At 35.8% G+C, this 18840-nt stretch overlaps 2 long non-coding RNA genes across 2 annotated transcripts; one reads left to right on the top strand and one right to left on the bottom strand.

The window, feature by feature from the left end:
- Positions 1–390: 390 nt before the first annotated feature.
- Positions 391–12246, bottom strand: LOC148912876 (uncharacterized). Its single transcript, XR_016119204.1, has 2 exons — positions 12078–12246; positions 391–957 (listed from the first exon to the last, which is right to left on the bottom strand). It is a non-coding gene; the product is annotated as an uncharacterized LOC148912876 (long non-coding RNA).
- Positions 12247–12311: 65 nt separating this feature from the next.
- Positions 12312–14219, top strand: LOC116299367 (uncharacterized). The gene is made up of 2 exons (XR_004197459.2): positions 12312–13385; positions 13773–14219. It is a non-coding gene; the product is annotated as an uncharacterized LOC116299367 (long non-coding RNA).
- Positions 14220–18840: the final 4621 nt, after the last annotated feature.

The following is an 18840-nucleotide window of genomic DNA, read 5'->3' as shown; positions in this document are numbered from 1 at the left end:
AATATATACAAATCTTTTAAAGAGAGTGTGCTTTGTTCAGGTATTATATTCATATGCGTATTTCTCTTTTTTAATTCATTGGAAAAGCACAAGAAGTACGTGTGCTAAGGTATAACTGTTAATGCATTAAAGCTCTCGCCACTTTCGTAGTGGACAGAGAAAACAGAACTGTCTATGCCTCGAGGTTTTTTTTTTTTGGTCCTTTAGTTTTCTTCCAATTTTCTCCCATTGAAATTCAACCCTATATCAAACATTAGAAATAGGGCTTAGTTGGTATTTAAACCAGAATACTGAGAACTCGCTCCTTATTCTTTGAAGGAAAATGAATTTTGTTTTTCGGCCATGTATATCTTAATTATGCTACCTGAATAATGACACTGAGCCAATTGCTTTAAAAATAAAAATATTTAGTCGTTTTTGCGGCATCAAATCTTATTTACAAGTAAATAATTCAAATATTTCACTCAGCTCTTAAGTTCATCACACAAGGATTTCTCAAAAATGTTTTAAAAGCACTAGAGGTATGTGTGCTAAAGTATCGCCGCTAATGCATTAATGCTCTCGCAACTTTGGTAGTGGACAGGGAAAGCAGAACTGTCATGCCTCTAGGGTTTTTCTTGTTTCTTTAGATTAATTTCTTTCTTCCCACCATTGATTGAGGGCTACAGGAAAAAGCAAGGCGATACTGAGCATTCGCTATCTACTCTTGGATGGAAAATAAATTATGTTTTTTGGCTATGTACTCCTGTACTTCAGGAACGTTCGGAGACCACATGTTAGTGAAGCAAGAGAAAAAGAACAAGAGAGCACACCATATGAGCCCATATTCTATATCATCTGCGCCATCCAAGGATCCAGACAGACAGACGGACGGACAGTAAGTCGTGATGCCAGCAAATTAGTCAACACAGTCATCAACACAGCGGATGAAATAGAAACCAGCAACCAGAAATTCGTCTAGAAAGAAAAGGATATATGTAGTATTTTATAGAATTATGAAATTATATTTGAGTGCGGCTTCTTGAAGTTATAAAGGTTTTTCCATGCCATATGCTAATGTTGTGACGTATGAGGAGAAATCATTTAATATACGAAACATTACTGGCACAGATAAAATTAAATTTAAAATACGTCATTGTTTTGTCCATTGCTCTTATAGAAATTATTGCAAGCTATCTTTCACATAGAAGCCGGTGTTTCGAATTACGAGGAACAACAAATAACCATAAATGCTTCCTCATACGTCACCGCATTAGCATATGGCATGGAAAAGCCTTTATAACTTCAAGAAGCCGCACTCAAACTATGAATTTTTTTCGGGTTATTCGACATCTTACCCTATGTAGAATCAATACTGTAAATATTGTCAGAAGGGTGATAGGCACTTTAAAGGTAAGCCATCGAGTTGATTTTTCATGGCTTGACCACTACGTCACTTCCGTCCGTACGGCGTCCGTGTAAACAACACAGGAATCCCACTTGATGTCAAAGCAAAACTACTCGCAAATGCGGCTCTCAAATGCACAGAAAAAATCGCTTTACAACAAGTTATAGACCATCAACAAATAAAAAAAGCTTCCATGTAGTCAAAGATGGATCAAGAAGTGTTCTTCAAGAATTCAGGTGTGTTCTTTTTAGCAAACAAAGCGTATATTATTATATTTTTATGACAAGCATTTTTTTCGAGGAAGTCGACAAATCAAAGACTTTCTCTCAAAACTTTTAATATTTCTATAGATAAGCTTAATTTATTTCAATGCTGGATGAAATATAACACGAAAAGCATATTACAACAAATATTCATACAATTCAGTTGTATGTTTTTCGTTCCAGAAAAATGCAGCTTTGTTTGTCTCCTGTCGCGGGTGTCATCAACAAAACAAAGCTGAAGACTTTCATTCAATAATTTGATATCTTTCTACAGATAATTTATTTATATATTGAATGAAATGTAAACTTACACCAGATATTCAACTGTTTATGAAATGAGCTTAAATTTGTGTTGTTGAGAGATGTTATTGTGTAAAGACCTTATCCTTCACTTTAAAAAGCTAAAAAAATTATTCAAAAACACTTACAAATGCCAATTTACTGACAACGAAATTATGCACAGTTTTGCATTATTTCTATTTTGTCTCAGTTGTTCTTGTCAAGTTTAATAACTGAATATAAACTTTGTTTTTTGAAAACGTTTGTCGTTCGTGATTTCCGTATCTTTCTCACACATGAAAACAGATAAGAACTGGTAAAATCGAACCTCAAAATCTTGTTAGCTTAGTTTTCAAGCTTCTTGAAAAGTAGTTCACTAAGGCTTATATGAAAGGAAATAAAATTTTTAACGAAGTATTAGGATATTAAGAAAACTTTTTTAAATATAACGTCCTTTTTTCACGAGGGTAGCACGTAATAGCCAGTGGCTAACAAATCTGTGGCCCTCATTCCATGTTCGAATTAGAATTTAGGAGTTGATTTTTGCGGAGGGAGGAAAACCGGAGAACCCGGAAAACCCTCGAAGCACAGAAGAGAACCAACAAACTCATAAACTGATGACACATATGGTTTTAACGTTCAGAGCCTTCATTTCTCAAGTTTAGTCAGTTGATGATCTCCAGCCAATTTTCTCTCTAATGCTACCATGGCCAATGCATTTGTTTTTTATTTTCATTGCGGTAAAAATACATTTAATATAAAGACATCAAAATTCCTATGGAAAGGCAAACATCGTTATGTAAAGGAAGTAAGTAAGCTTTTTTATTTTTTATTTTTTTGCTCACCTTAACCAGTTTTCAAGTCTGTTTTATAGTCTTGATTTGTCCTAAAAGAATCGGGAATCTCCAAAATTTTGATTTCAATGAAAGACATCCAAGGTAAATTTCACTAAACCTGATATTGTGTTGGATTATCTGTAGTTATCTTTCGTTTTTTTTTTTAAGTAAAAGAGATTCAAAGCATAAAAATGTCGGCCTTGGAAAACTTTGTCAAACAATCTTCAAAGAACAAAACTAGCCCCTGCGGGTGGGGGTGAGTTGTGTACAAAATTCCTAAGTGGGAGAGTGTGATCGCGCAAAGAAAACAATGTTTTTATTATGGCATACGTTATCTTCATCTCGAATAAAAAATAATTGAAGATTTTTTCCCGATCTTATTTTCACCTTTCAGATTCATTCAATTTGGGCTCCCTGGCTCCCTGGCTCCCTAATTTGGAACCGGGAGCTCCGCTTTTAGGCAGTGCCTAAATATATATTTAGCTTTGTGTTAAGAATAAAATAGTTGATCAAGTAATGGCGTCGAGTTACTACATTTCTTATCCTAATACTTCATTAAAATAATTTTTATTCCTTTCATATAAGCCTTAACTATTCTTCGAGATGCTTAAAATCTAAGCTTACTAGATTTTAAGATTCGATTTTATCAGTAAATTTTCAACTGTTCTTAATGTGTTTGGGGCGACAAAAGTTTTCAAAAAAAAAAAAAAAAAAAAAAAAAAGGAAAGTTAACATTTAGTTAAACTTAACAAAAAAAACTAAGACAGATGTAGGTCTTGGTGCTTCGAGTAAGTATACTCTAAGTCGGTTCTTGGCCCACTTGATGGCAATTGCGTCCTTCTCCGTCTGGCTGTACTTTCTCTCAGTATCTGTCATCGTGCGGCTCATAAAATGTACTGCATGGTTGTATACCTTTGTCTGTCTTCTGGAGTAAAGCTGCAGATAACCATCCGTAACTTGCCTCTGTCTTCTGGAGAAAAGCTGCAGATAACCATCCGTAACTTGCCTCTGTCTTCTGGAGAAAAGCTGCCGATAACCATCCGTAACTTGCCTCTGTCCACAGGATGATTTGCTTGTCTGGATCGAAGTATGCCATTGTCTTTTCGTCAGATAGGCTGTATTGTATTCTCTAGAATACTTTCTGCTCTTTCTCTCTCCACTGGAACTTGTTCTCTTTTCTCGTCAGCTGGGGGAGTGTTGCTGCGAAACTTGCATAGTATTTGATGAAGATGTCTAAATAACTGGATATTCCTAAGAAGCTCCTTACTTATTCTTGGCTCATGGGTACTCCGCACTCTTTGATTGCTCTTAATTTGTCAGGTGGTGGTCGCAGTCCGTTCTTTGTAAATACGTGTCCAAAGAATTAGATTTCCTCCTTTTCAAACTCACACTTTTCTCTGCTAAGTGTGATTCCGTGATCTTTGGCTCTCTGTAGTACTGTTTATAGGATTTATCTGTTCCTCTTTGTTCAGTGTCTCTTTGGTTGAGGCAGTGCGGAATATATCTCCATATACTTTGAACATTGCTTCATCAAAGACGATTTGTGATGATTTGGCTCCAAAGATAATGCCATAATTTCGCCATGGTTTGCTGAAAGTAACTACTTTTCTGGTTTCTGCATCCCCTGTCATCTGATGATAAGATTGAGATTGCTTAAGATTGAGTTTCGAGAAAGCAGTCGTGAAGGTGGTATATGACATCGTCGATCTTTGGTGCTTCTTTTCATTGATTCGTTGGGAATTCTCATGTCAATACTGCCTCTTATCATGTGTGGCTCTAGCTCCTCCTTGTGGGTTTCTGTAAACGTTGGTTCTGGGCTGTACGACTAAGGGAGAACACCATATTATTGCTTCGCCTGGTGGGACTTTCTTGAAGATCTCCTTTTCTACGCCTTCATCTAGCCATTTCTTCAGAGGTTTCTGTAGGTGGTAGGGTACATTTCTTTGTTTCTGTGCTACTGGTATTGCGTCTAGGTCCATCACAAGTTTGACGCGGTGCATGCATGCTCTCTCCTGTGGCTTTCTCTCTGAAGCAACCGATTCCTTGGAATGTGGCGCTGTACTCTGGTAGTAGTTTCTCGTTTTGATCTGAAGTTGTTCGTCTTGATTCTCAGGTCGTTCGGTTCTTTGAGTGTTCCGTCTGGTTCAATTCTGACCATCCCCAGGTCCAGCAGTGTCTGTTTGCATAGAAGTGGTGGTAAATCAATCTTCCCTTCTATCATTAGGAATTTTTTCTTTACTTCTCTGGTCTTGTATCTAAGTATTACAGGAAATTCTCCCTTGGTTTCTAGCTCGTTCTGTAAAGAAATTACTCTTTTTTTGGTTGGCAATAGCTCTTGTATCTCTTGGGATCTGTGCTTAAGAGCTCTAAATTGGTATCCATCCATGATATTGGCACAAGCTCCGCTGTCAGGTTCCATCTCTGCGTCTAGGTCTGCTATCTAGGTCTGGTTATATTTCCCCCATTTACATAAACACTGCATTCCCTATGCTGGACAGTTTTGACCTGGTGTGTGCGTTCCTGAGCTGCCACAGTAGTAACAAGATTTCTCGGTTCTCTTGTCTTCGGGTTTAGCCTGTTGTTGTCTCGCTTGCTGGTTATTTGGACTTTGCTATGGTTTACTATCCCGTTGTCGTGGATTGTGTGGAGTTTTTTCTCGGTGAAGTTTTGCCGTTTTGTGTTTGTTCTTCATGTCTTTTACTTGTTGACTGATGTCTTCGCGTGGGCTTCGCATTTGAAGTAGCCCGACGCCGTTTCTAGATCGACTATTTATTATTCACAACACAAATCTAATTACCATATCTTATATATAACTCTATAAGATAATACGAAATTTTTTTTTAAACTGACAACCGCCAACCGGTTGGCTCAGTTGGTTGAAAAGCATCGGACTTTCGTGCGGGAGGTCGTGGTTCGAGTCCCGGCCGGACCAACACTGAGGGTCTTTCTTAAAATAACTCATGCTTGTAAATTGCAAAAAAAGCAATCTGTCATTCACAACTTAATGTAAAGCACCTTTGATTATACCCATATAGAAAGGGCGCTATATAAATCATAAATCATCACTTGTATTTCTCTTAAAAAGTGGAGGGTTAGGGCTAAAGCCCCCCTTTATATATATCACCAGTTACACTTGAGTTCAATGGTGATCATTGTTCTCTATTGTAATCGGTGCCAAAGCAAAGGTGCAAAGGCGTGAAGGTTCAAGACAAAGCTAAATTATCACCATTGAACTCAAGCGTAACTGGTGCCATAGCAACTGTCAGTAACGTTTGATGGAAATACAATAGACATATGTACATGTCGAAATTATAAAATTGCAGAATTTTTTTGGTTAGGTGTGTGTATATATAAAGTGTATATAGTGTATGTAGTGTAGTCCAACCAAGTTAAAGTTCGCTTTCGAAATCACAAATCAGTAATGTTCACCAACAAAACTAACTGTGAGGTAGCTATTCACTATAATAGTAGTCCTCATTAACTTAGTGAATTCCCGTTCATTTGCATAGAGCAAATTATTGACTTAGATAATATTGATGCTAAGCTCTTGTCTCGAGAGGCCTATTGGGCCACGCAGTTACGTACGTTACGTCCCAATGGCCTCAACAAGAGACAAGAATTTAAATCTAAACGTAGAATTCAGTTTTCATTCTAGTGTTTTTTCTATATTACAATAGATTGCTGCAACCTTCCTTGTTATTCCATTCCCCGTGGTGGTTGCACCTTTCACTTTTATTTCTTTATATTTCATTATCTTACAAAAGACTGATGTAGCCCGTGATGCTTTTCGTCTGAATTTACTGGTTACATCATATTTTTGTTCTTATCCCCTTTAATTACTAGCTGTTTGGCTATTCATTCTTTACTTTTTTACTTTTTATCCTGTATATATCTGTATATATATTTTTTCTGAAGAAAGCCGAATGGCCGAAACGTTAAATACAATTTTTTGGAACAGTTAGAAGTTGCCTGTTTTCTCTTTTTATTTTTATATACTAGAATATAGTGTGTGTGTGTGTATATATATATATATATAAAAGAAATCTGTGAATCAATTTTCCGTAAAATAGTGCTCAATACATCGATAGAAGTAGAGCAGAATATTCGTTTGAGAAGAAAAAGTCAAGACAACATTTTTCCCGACAAGCCTGTTTCGTGAATTGCTTCACTCTTCATGGGATTTAATGATAAGAATATTCGTTACTATCATTTATATAGAAAAAGTATACATAATTAATTAGTGGATGTAGTTTAGCTGTTGCGTAGTAACGCTTTTTTTCTGTGGCGGCATGAAGATACAAGTTCGTTTCGCTTATTTAATGGTGAGAGTTCCGGTCGATAGATTATTAGAAACTTTTCTTTAAGACAAAGGTTACATCTTTTGCTGGAGCTGTTGTAGGCGGAGCTTGAAGATAGGACGCGACATAAAATGAAGTAGCTGATATTACTGTTCTTGAGAGTCCAGATGTATTTGCTGAGTTCAGTCGAGTTTTTATGTTGTTCGTGGCGGAATGAGACGGTGTGGTTTCTGTATCTTGTTTTGAAGTCGTTTTCTGTGAGTCCTATATATGTTGCGGTAATGTTGTTGTCCTTTCTTGTGACGGTGGCTTGGTATACAACTGATGATTGGAGGCAGTTTCCATTAAGCGGGCAATTGTTCTTTTGTCGGCAGTTGCATGTTTTCTTGTCCTTTGTGTTGTTTGCGGTGTCGTTGTCGTCTCTCGGTGAATGTAAAATGCGCTTGTTGTGATTGTCAATGATTTTTTTGGCATTGTTCATGCAGCTGTAACTGATCTTGATGGTGTTACGATTAAAGACTTTCCTAAGATTATGGCCTCTAGGAAAGTGTTTATCAACTAGGCCAAGGAATCTCTGTCCGATATTGGTGCTGACATTTTTGCTAAATGGGGGGTTGTACCAGAGTATGCCGTTTCGTTGTCTGTTTTTGCGTTTTGTGGTCGCGGTTGATTCGTAGTGTAGGGTATACTGGTATCCGCTTTCGTCAAGTGCTTTTTGATATGGAGGGGCAGCTCGGTCGAAGGATGCTTTATCGGATGAAAGGGATGACAGTCGTCTGTTGATGCCGGCAGGCATTAAATAAGCGAAATGAACTTGTATCTTCATGCCGCCACAGAAAAAAAGCGTTACTACGCAACAGCTAAACTATATTCACTAATTAATTATGTATACTTTTTCTATATAGATGATGGTAACGAATATTCTTATCATTAAATCCCCTGAAGAGTGAAGCAATTCACGAAACAGGCTTGTCGGGAAAAATGTTGTCTTGACTTTTTCTTCTCAAACAAATATATATATGTGTGTGTGTGTGTGTGTGTGTGTGTGTGTGTGTGTGTGTGTGTGTGTGAAGTGAAGAAGTCACACGACCATAATTTGTTCTCTACAGAACTGTTTCGTGAGTCGGACTCACTCATCAGAAGATTTTAATGTTTGAATTTTGCAAAGCATTCACATTATATAGCTATTTACATAATTATGCCAGTTCAGTTGTTACGCAACAACGCCTACAATGTCTACACGAAGAAATGAGTTCGTTTCTCTTGTTAAGCGAGCATTCCCCGATATTCACTTCGCCTTTGGCGACTAATTGCTAAATATACACTTGATTGCAGAAAGGTTGCAGTATACATTTATACAGATACCTAATGAGATGCAAGATATCAAATGAGACGCAGAATGTAAAACACGCTTAAATGCTATTGCTTTTAAATATTTTTTAACTTGACTTTGTGAAATGCTTATGTCTCTGATACAATAGAAGATAAATAAGACCAAATAATACCAAACAACTGAGTTACTTTTTAAGTTTTGCATCTCATTAGATATTTGAATAAATGTATATTACAACCTTTTTGCAATCAAGTGTATATATATATATATACATATACAAATATATATATATACACCTAACCAAAAAAATTCTGCAGCTTTACATATATATATATCTTTTGTTTTTCTATTATTTCGCCTCTCGAGAACAAAAGACATATATATCTAAAGTTACAGAATTTGTTTGGTTAGGTGTATATATATATATATATATATCTTTGATTTCTCACAACATTATATAGCATTTATAATTATCTAGATGGCTTTTCTTTATTTTTTCTATTATAATTTCATCTTATAATTTTATCTTATAATTCTACAAGATAATACGAGATAATACAAGATAATTTAACTGACACATTTGTAAGCACGACATGTCTGAAAATCAGCTTGCTGAGCTATCTATCGTGGAGTTCATTGATTGATTGATTGATTAATGATTGATGATTGCGTAAAAATGTCGGCCATGGACAACTTTGTCGAAGAATTTTCCAAGAACAAAACTAGCCCCTGGGGTGGCTGGTGGTGGGTTGTGTACACGTGACAAAATTCCTAAGTGGGAGAGAAGTAAGTTTAAAAACAAAGACTCGCTGAAAGAAAACGATGTAGCACATTTAGATTTGATTTTTTCACTTCATGGTTTTCATTATGGGGACATTATCTTCATCTTGAATAAAAAAATCATTGAAGATTTTCGCCCTGATTTCACTTTCACCTTTCAGTTTATCTAAATTGGGCTCCCTGTGGGAGCTCTGCTTTTAGGCAGTGCCTAAATTTATATATTAACTTGTATCAATCAATCTCAATCCTCAATATAGGAGGCTTTTAGAAACAAAATATTTAAAAAATATTCCTAATTAATCCCTATTTGTTATTTGCTATTTTTATTTATATAATAGATTTTCACGAACGCGCGTTCTGATTGGCTGAAGAGCTATGTTTTATCAGAGTATAGAAACATAGATATGACGTCAAAACCATGTTTTCTATACAGAATTAAACATAGAAATGACGTCACAGGAATTCGTTTTCAATTTAAAGCATTTTGTCATTTTAGATTGTCTTTCCTCTAAAAAAGGAAAATACGTCGTCTTGAAGCACATTTGATTGTACTACATTTCGACGAGTAAAGCTTTCTATTACAATGATCTTATTTCTCTAAACTATAATCTTTTTGCTTGACCCTTGATGGTGTTAGAGAAGTCAAAAAATGATTTTAAGCATTTTCCATATAGTCTAAGAATGAAGAAATCTATGGTAAGAAACTTAGGCTTACTTTACAAACGAGCATCGGCAATTTTACGCTCCAGTTACGGTAAATTTTTACCGAAATTTGTTTTCCAATAGCCCGAAACTACGAGTACAAAATACTACGACAAGAGTCACAAAGTTTGCACTTATAGTTCAGGGTCAACTAAAAAGACAGTTTTCCAAGTATTGCACTGCTAGCTTTCTTCCAGTTTCGATCAAAGATCAAGATATTTTTCAGTCTCTCGGCTCCTTGTGCATTCAAAGTGTTCATAAGCTGGTTTTCTTGAGATAGAGATAGGTTGTTAAGTGCTTTGAAAACATTTATAACATTTAGTTATTTTCTTTCATTTTCGTATTGTTACTATTACATATGCATGAAAATTGTGTATAGCTAAACATGTTATAAACCACTGACCTGCCGGCATGGATTAGTTTTTACTATTTCCAGGTCAGTGTTGTATATTTTCAAATGCAATTTACTTTATTTATCTAAACTTGAACTTGACGGGAACGTCAACCAAGAACCAATTACCTGGAAAAAGGCCAATACGGCAATAGAAAAAAACCATGTTAAAAAAACTCATCAACTCGGTAATTTTTCTTCATTTTTTTCAGTTTAAACAGGAAAATTTTCTTTAAACGTCAAGTGTGACTACAATGTTCTCCAAGTATAGATAAAAATGAATTATGTATTATGAAACCAACTTTAGTGTACCGATACGGCGGCCATCTTTAATTCTATTGTTTTAGGTAAGATATTAAGGAATGCCGAGGGGCAAATATTGGAAAATTTATAGACTGCACAGCTGTCAGGGTGACTTTTTATATAACTTTACGCTTTTAAATGAAGCACATCTAAAAATCAACTGAATTTTCTGGAACTTTGAAAATTGAATATGCGAAACTCCAAAACTTATAATCATTTGAAAACGTAATTCTGTCATTATGCTTTTATAAATTTTCTGCGTGTTTGCCCTCTCGGCATCCAATAATTCAAGGCATATTTATTAAATATATTTAGGCACTGCCTAAAAGCGGAGCTCCCGATACAAAAGTCATAGGGAGCCCAATTTGAATGAATGTGGAAAATAAAATTAAAATCGGAAAAAAATTTTCATTTTTTTCATTCAATATTAAGATAATGTCTCCCATAATAAAAAAACATGCTCTGAAAACGAATCAAAATGCACTACATCGTTTTTTTGCGCGAAAATAATCTCCCGATCCCACTAAGAATTTTGTACACAACTCACCACCAACCTACCCAGGGGCTAGTTTTTTTCTTGGAAGATTCTTCGACAAAATTTTCCATGGCCGACATTTTCAAAGCTTTGAATTCCTGGTTTATTTTACTTACAAAACGAAAGATAACTACAAATAATCCAATACAATATCAGGTTTAGTGACATTTACCTCGGATGTCTTTCATTGAAATCGAAATTTTGGAGATTTCCGAACTTTTATGGACAAATCAAGACCATGAAACAGACTTGAAAACTGGTAAAAAAAGGTGAGCAAAATACATAAGCTTAGATTATCCACATCAAAGTTTTATGTTTTTACAAGAACCGTATTTTCATTCACAAAAGTCTTAACTATTTTTCGAGAAGCTTGAAAACATAAGCTTACTAGATTTTGAAAATTCAATTTTAATTACCAGTTTTCATCTTGTTAAACAACAAAAGTTTTTGAAAAACTAATGAGTTTACATTCATTTATACTTGACAAGAACAACTGAGGCAAAATAAAAAATAACGCAAAATGCAATGCAAATACAAAATAAAATTTTCTTTGTCAGTAAATTGGCATTTGGAAATGTTTTTTAATATTTTCTTAGCTTTTGAAAGTGAAAGACAAGCGGTACCGCTCTTTATACAATAACTTATCTCACAACAACACAAATTTAAGCTCAAGTTGAATATTTGGTGTAATTTTAAAACTCATTCAATATTTAGATAAATTATCTGTAGAAAGATATAAAATTATTGAATGAAATTCAAAATGAAAGTTCTCTTACCATAATAACAAAACAGGTACACTTGTTTCGCACGTTTGTCATTCTAGTTAGTTGCTCGTTTGCCGGTAATTTTAGGAATGTTATTTAGCTTTAAACTTTGTCAAAAATCTCTTGGATCTGTTTAATTGTGGAATTCAAAAAGTGCTTTTTCAAATGATTATTTTATATCATGTATGAACTACGAATACTCTTACCATAAAAGCAAAACAAGTACTTTTTTTCGCTCGTTCGTCATGCTAGTTTGTTGCTCGTTTTCCGGTAATGTTGAAGCTATGTTATCTACACTAAATAAAACAAAATAGAAAATGTCATAACCTCTATCTTCACACTGTGGCGAATTCTTTTTTTCCATGATTTCTTCAATGATTTTTTGTTTCGTTTTTACAATATACAAAAAAGTGATAGTTAAAAAGCTTGTTTAAAAAAGTCGTCATTTTCCAAGTGACGTGTGATTTGAAAGCTCGACCAATCAGAAACGCGATGTACACCTGGCGGGCGACACTTTTAGCGTTACGCACGGGTCCCCATGCGATGACCACGAAAACTTACTTGCATAGTTTACCATATCCTATACCTATGGTGTTCCGCTCGCGCGGGCCTTCGGCCCGCGCGGGAGCTCCGCTACAAACTATAGCTTTTTATGACCGAGACTAGAATGCATTTTTTAAATTTTAAATTGAAATTTTTCAAAAATATTTATCCATACCATGAAACAAACTATGGGCTGATCTAAATAGTCAGGGCACCGGCAGCTAATTTACACATTGAACCCTGAAACAACCTTTGGGCTGATCTAAGTCAGGGCAAGGCTTTCTCACGGATCAAACCCTGACTGAACCAACCTCTGGGATGATCTAAGTCAGGGCATGGCTATTTGACGGATCGAACCCTGAAACAACTTCTGGGCTGAACTAAGTCAGGCCTAGGGTACGGCTAACTTACAGCTAGAACCCTGAAACAACTTCTGGGCTGATCTACTGATCTAAGTCGGGCCACGGCTAGCTGATCAAAGTCATCAGTAGCAAGGCTAAGGGTGCGCGAGGTTTTTTCGTGAAATCGGAATCGGGGGTAATAATTCTTCAGGAAAAGCCTAAGATTTGGAATACGACTGTTTCAATTTTTTAGTCACGAAGAGATGACACGAGTTTTTGTGAGTGGTCTTCTCAAGTGCCTTCTAAAATAAGGAGGGAAAAAAACGGATGCCGCCGTAAAATTTCGCTTGTATGGACGCGTTGCTTGGAAATAAATCACGAATGGATCGAGAAAGGACTTGCTTCTTTTCATCGCATGGTGAAAAGAGAGCCGATATAGGACCTTTTTCTCATTCAGTAAACACCGCTTTATAATCTTTGTATTCTGCACACCGACGAATAATATACGGTGTGGAAAGAAGACATCAACGTTGAAAATTCAGATATTTAAAGCGTTGCTCTTGAACATCATTTTATCGATTTTGCTACCGAAATCACTGAGCTACTACGAGGGAGCTACTACTGTTCAAGGTAATTTTGCCTTCTTCCTTCTTTCCCTCCTTTCCTATGATTCTCTCTTTCCATCAATATATTTAAGGAATATAAAACGCATGCGCATGTCTCTGTGCTGCAATATGAATACGCTAGGAGTTGTAGAGCAAGAGAGAAGCAAATTTTTCTAATAACACATGAGAAAATAGATTTTTGTAGGGATTTGTGTTAGACTTTATGAGATTTGTTAAGAGCACCGAAACTACAAAATATGACAAATCAATGTATCTCTTTGTCTCTTTGTCGAAAATATCCACGTATTATTGTAGCATGATTGACTAGCCTTCATTCGTGCAAACATATAGTCTGCAAATAACTATTATGTTATGAATGTTTTTTTTCTAATCACTTCCTTACCTTTCGTAGAAAATCAAGATGAACTCTGCAATACCACTTCTAGCTGTACTGTTAGTGACAATGGTCACGCAAACCATTCTGGCACATCCTGCTAAAAGTGATGATTTTGAGTACACTTCTGACGACTGCCCTCCAGGAGTCTGGGTTTGTCGCAAAAAACGTGCTGAAATCCCCATTAAAGCCGAGTCAGCCAGAAGTCCTGGCTCATCGGCAAAGTATCTACATGAAACATGAGAATTTAGAAAAACTATTTAAACGTTTAAATGATTTTGCTCTGAGATCAAGTAAAATTTGATCGTAACAGCGTAATCGATAATTCAATTCAACCTTTTAAGCTTGAATTAAAATTTGTCTACTGTATGAGTAACGAAGAAAAGTAACCACTATCATATAGCTGCTAGTGTTTGTTTAAATAAAAGTTTAATTAAAAGTTTAAATAAAGAATGGACGACGCAAGAGACGTGTTTGAATATCACTACCCAACTATGTGCTAACAGCATTTTGGATTAGTTCAAGAGGGCTTGACAAAATGAGATTGTCTCAAAGAAAGATTTAATCAGGACTATAATGATTACAACCTTTTGGCTGATCTAAGTCAGGGCATGGCTAACTCACAGATTGAACACTGAAACAACCTCTGGGCTGATCTAAGTTAGGGCATGGCTAACTCACAGATAGAATCCTGAAACAACCTCTGGGCTGATCCAAGTCAGGGCACCGCGAACTCACAGATAGAATCCTGAACAACGTCTCATCTGATCTAAGTTAGTGCACGGCTAACTCCAAATAGAATTCTGAAACAAATCTGACCTGACCAAAGTCAGTGCACGGCTAACTCACAGATGAAACCCTGAAAGAACATTTGGGTTGATTGAGTCAGGACAAGGCTAAGAGTGTCGCCAGGTTTTCTTCGTGAAATCGGGATCGGGGGTAATATGTAAATTTAATTTATAAATTTGAACTGCCTAAAAGTAAAGCTTCCAAAAAGGCAGAGGAAACCCAATTTAGATAAAACTTACAAGTGGAAATAAAATCGGGGAAATAAAACTTCAATTATTTTTTAAAATTAGAGATGAAGACAATGTCCCCATAGTGAAAACAACCATGCATCAAATTGAAATGCACTTCATCGTTTTCATTGCACGAGTCTTTGTTTTCGACCTTACTACTCTCCCACTTAAGCCTGTTTCCCATATAATCGAAAACTATCGTAAACGATCGAGAACGATCGCAGGATCGTGGAGCTCACTGGAGCGTACGATCGCAAACGATCGAAAAACGACCGATTCCATATGATCGAAAAAGGTCATGCAAGGCGAGTCTGCGGGTATTTGTTTCAGCTTGAGTTGGCAGAATACCGAAAACTTCAGCTACTTTTTTCCAGGCGTTCAATTTTTTTGTTTGTCTATGAAGTCTTTGCTGCAGGGATTATAAAGGCAGTCGTATTTGGCCACTTCTTGCATACAAAAATAGGTATCAACATCTTTCGGATCTTTCTTCATCATGGATTATAGTTACTAGCAAGAGAATAATATATATATTTAGACACTGGCTAAAAGCGGAGCTCCCGATACGGAAGTCACAGGGAGAACAATTTGAATGAAACTGAAAGGTAAAAATAAGATCGGGGAAAAAATCTTCAATTATTTTTTATTCGAAATGATGATAATTTCTCCCATAATAAAAACCATGCAGTGAAATCGAATCAAAATGCACTACATCGTTTTTTGTTTTTTGTTTTTTTTTTGATCGAGTATACTCTCCCACTTAGGAATTTTGTACACAACTTACTACCACCCCCAGGGGCTAGTTTTGTTCTTGGAAGATTCTTCGACAAAAAGTTTTCCAAGGCCTACAGTTTTAGGCTTTGAATCTCTTTTACTTAAAGAAAAACGAAAGCTAAGTACAGATCATAATACAATATCAAGTTTAGTGAAATTTACCTCGAATGTCTTTCATTGAGATCGAAAATCTGGAGATTTAGGACAAATCAAGAACAAAAAACAGACTTGAAAACTGGTTAAGGTGAGCAAAAAATGAGGTTTACTTTAAAAAAACAACATAGCTTACATTCATTTAAACAGTTGACAAGAACAACTGAGACAAAATAAAAAATAATGCAAAAGGCAATGCAAAATACAAAATGACTCATTTCTTTGGCAGTAAATTGGCGTTTGTAAATGTTTTTGAATATTTTTTAGCTTTTTAGAGTGAAAGTCTAGTAGGTCTTTATACAATAACATCTTTCAACAACACAAATTTAAGTTCATTTTTATAATCATACTTGCTCGAACAGCTTAATAAACAGTTGAATATTTGGTAAAAATTTATATTTCATTTAATGATTAAATAAATTATTCGTGTAGAAAGATATCTAAAAGTCTTCCTTGTTTTTAAAAAAAAAGCTTAGCAAAATATAAGCTCACTTTTACTTCTTTTACCTAACGATGTTTGGTTTTCCATATGAAGAGTCTTATCTCTTTATATGAAACGTGTTCTTTCCGCAATGAAAGTTAAACAAGTAAATGATTTGGTAGCGGTCGCCCCCCGTAAGGGAATCCGGACTTATGGTGGATCTCGGATTCCAAGCGCTGGATTCCGGATTCCAAAACCTTTGTGTTGCGAATTCCGGATTCCATATCGTTAATTTGCATCTGACGACAGATATTCTTGGTGGAGATATTACACAGTGCAGGAGGGGCTACATCGGTTCAGTCTAGGTCGAGGTCTAGAGCGTAGACTTTGAATTTCAAAGTAGCGGATTCCGGATTCCATTATAAACTGGATTCCGGATTTCAGAGTGCTGGATTAGCGGCAAAGAGAAGAAAATTAGCTGGCGATTACTAGGCTTTATTACATTCATTTTGAAATCACAAGCAAATCCTGCAATCTGATTGGTTCCCTGCAGCAGTGATTTCAGCATACATTGCACGATTTTGAGCTCTAAATTGCACGATTTTGAGCTCTAAATTGCACGATTTTGCACATCAACTGATATGAACCAATCACAAGAGAGACATGTCATTTTCTAGCCAATTATATCAAGGAATCCATCTGAGGGTTGAGCTCACCGCTTCTTGCGAAAAAAAGAGCCACGGCTCAAAAAAAATTTTCTGAAGAACGATTTTACCGTAAAAAGTCTTAAAAAAAGACTTAAAAACCCGTAAAAAGGACTTAAAAGACCAACTGATCACTTAAAATCGTCAAAAGCATCTTTGTAAAGTAACTGCTTAAGTCAGTTGAAGATATTACAGCGAAAAGCAGTGGGAGAAAATGCAATCGGCATCTTTTGAATGTGACTTCTTGGCGATTGATCGTGGAAAGTGGTTTCCTTTTCAATCTTTAAAGCATAACAACACATCGAAAATACAGTCATTAAATAAGTTTTTCTTATAATAATAAGATTTTTGCTGAGCTACGTGACTTCTTAAGGACAACCGAAGGACTAAACAACCTTTGATTTTTGCTGTTTTGTGGGCACAAGTGTGATCTAAACATGTTGAACAGAAATCGTAAAAATACAAGCAGTGAGCATTGGCTGTAATATGGACAACAGCCAGTTCATTATAACCCTTTTGGGCAAGATTGTCTTGTTATTTAATGTAAGTAAACGATTCTTAATACATGTAATGCCTTTTGGTCCGATATAAATTCATTTTAGTTTTGGATTGAAAGTGTTGGTTTTCAAAATGAGAATCATTGCTCGATCAGTATAAACAAGTTCTCTTGACAGCATGTTTGAATCGACTGGTTTTAGATTGTAAGTCATGTCGGTTTAACTGGAAAAAACGTCTTTTTCAAAAAAGATTTCAAAATGGATATAATAAAGTGGTAATTGAACTTCGTGTCGTGCAATTTTGGTCTGAAATCAAACTTGCAATTACAAATCGCACTCCCGCTACGCGGTCGTGCGATTTTGTAATCGCGCGTTTGATTTCAGACCAAATTGCACTCCACTCAGTTCAATTACCATTATAAACTAGCCAAATTTGCTAGGCACTGAACGACAAAACCAGATGTGTTAGTAAGAAAAAATAATTTTCTTTTCCTAATTTGTCATTGAAATATTCTCATTGCTTTCATATAGTCATAAACTATTCTTCTTACTAGATGTTCGTTGTTTCTCTCCTGTGCTTCGAGGGGTTTTCCTTGGATGCTTCGGCTTTCCCTTCTCTGCAAAAATCAAATTCCAAACACTGTCGATACACAGGAATCCCATCAATTAATTTCGGCAACTGATTCAAACATTATTTGCTTCACTTGACGGAATTGATGGTTCCGACTCAAATAGAGCTGTTAAGTGTGACGTAATTCGAACGAAAAAAGTGTTCCGGGTCCAAATTAAAACTTACTTCTGCAGACATTTTTCTGTGTCTTTTCTTCATAGCAGGATTTTCTGTTCATATCTAATTGTTAAAGGTAGAGAATTAATCCTGGAAATACTACTCTTCCCAGTAGACCAAGGCAGTTGGAAATTTTTAATCGCCTTTGTAGCGTCGATTGTGTTAACCGCAAGTACATTTCAAATCGTCCACGTGATGTCAATGTTATACCACGTGAAAAAAAAATTTTTTTACCCCATGTAATTAAGAATGCTTCCTCAACCAAACGTTTTTTAATATTATAGATCTTTATTAAAAAGCTTGATGGTTAAGGAAGCGTTCTTAAATTTGTAAAATTGATTAAATTCCAACCTAGAAAAAGCACGTTAGATTTAATTCATAATCAATTTTGGACGATCAGAGTTTTAAATTCGGTTTGAGATATTCTCGCTAAATTGCAGAGCTCGTGGGACATAGCAACGTAAAAAATAGAAGAATATTGACCACTGCAAATATCGTTAGCATTTCTTCCCAGGATTTACTATAGATATTAGTAGCGGCGAGTTCAACTGGTCCGAGGAACGAGCATCTCGTAAAGCATCGCGTACAATTCCGGGTCACTTCCGGTGATTTTACTCATCTGCATACTAAATCACGGCACGCCTGTCACATTTCATGCTAATTAACCTCAAGGAATTACAAAGAATAAGGAAGAATTCGTACTTTCCACTCTCGATAGCAATAACGGGGAAGAG

The sequence above is a fragment of the Actinia tenebrosa genome, unplaced genomic scaffold (assembly GCF_029948245.1).
Source record: "Actinia tenebrosa isolate PJP-AT-01 unplaced genomic scaffold, QUT_ActTen_1.0 PGA_scaffold10__47_contigs__length_13832649, whole genome shotgun sequence".
Lineage (NCBI taxonomy): Eukaryota > Metazoa > Cnidaria > Anthozoa > Actiniaria > Actiniidae > Actinia > Actinia tenebrosa.
The sequence above is the reverse complement of the archived record's forward strand: the minus strand, read 5'-3'. Positions and strand labels throughout refer to the sequence as shown.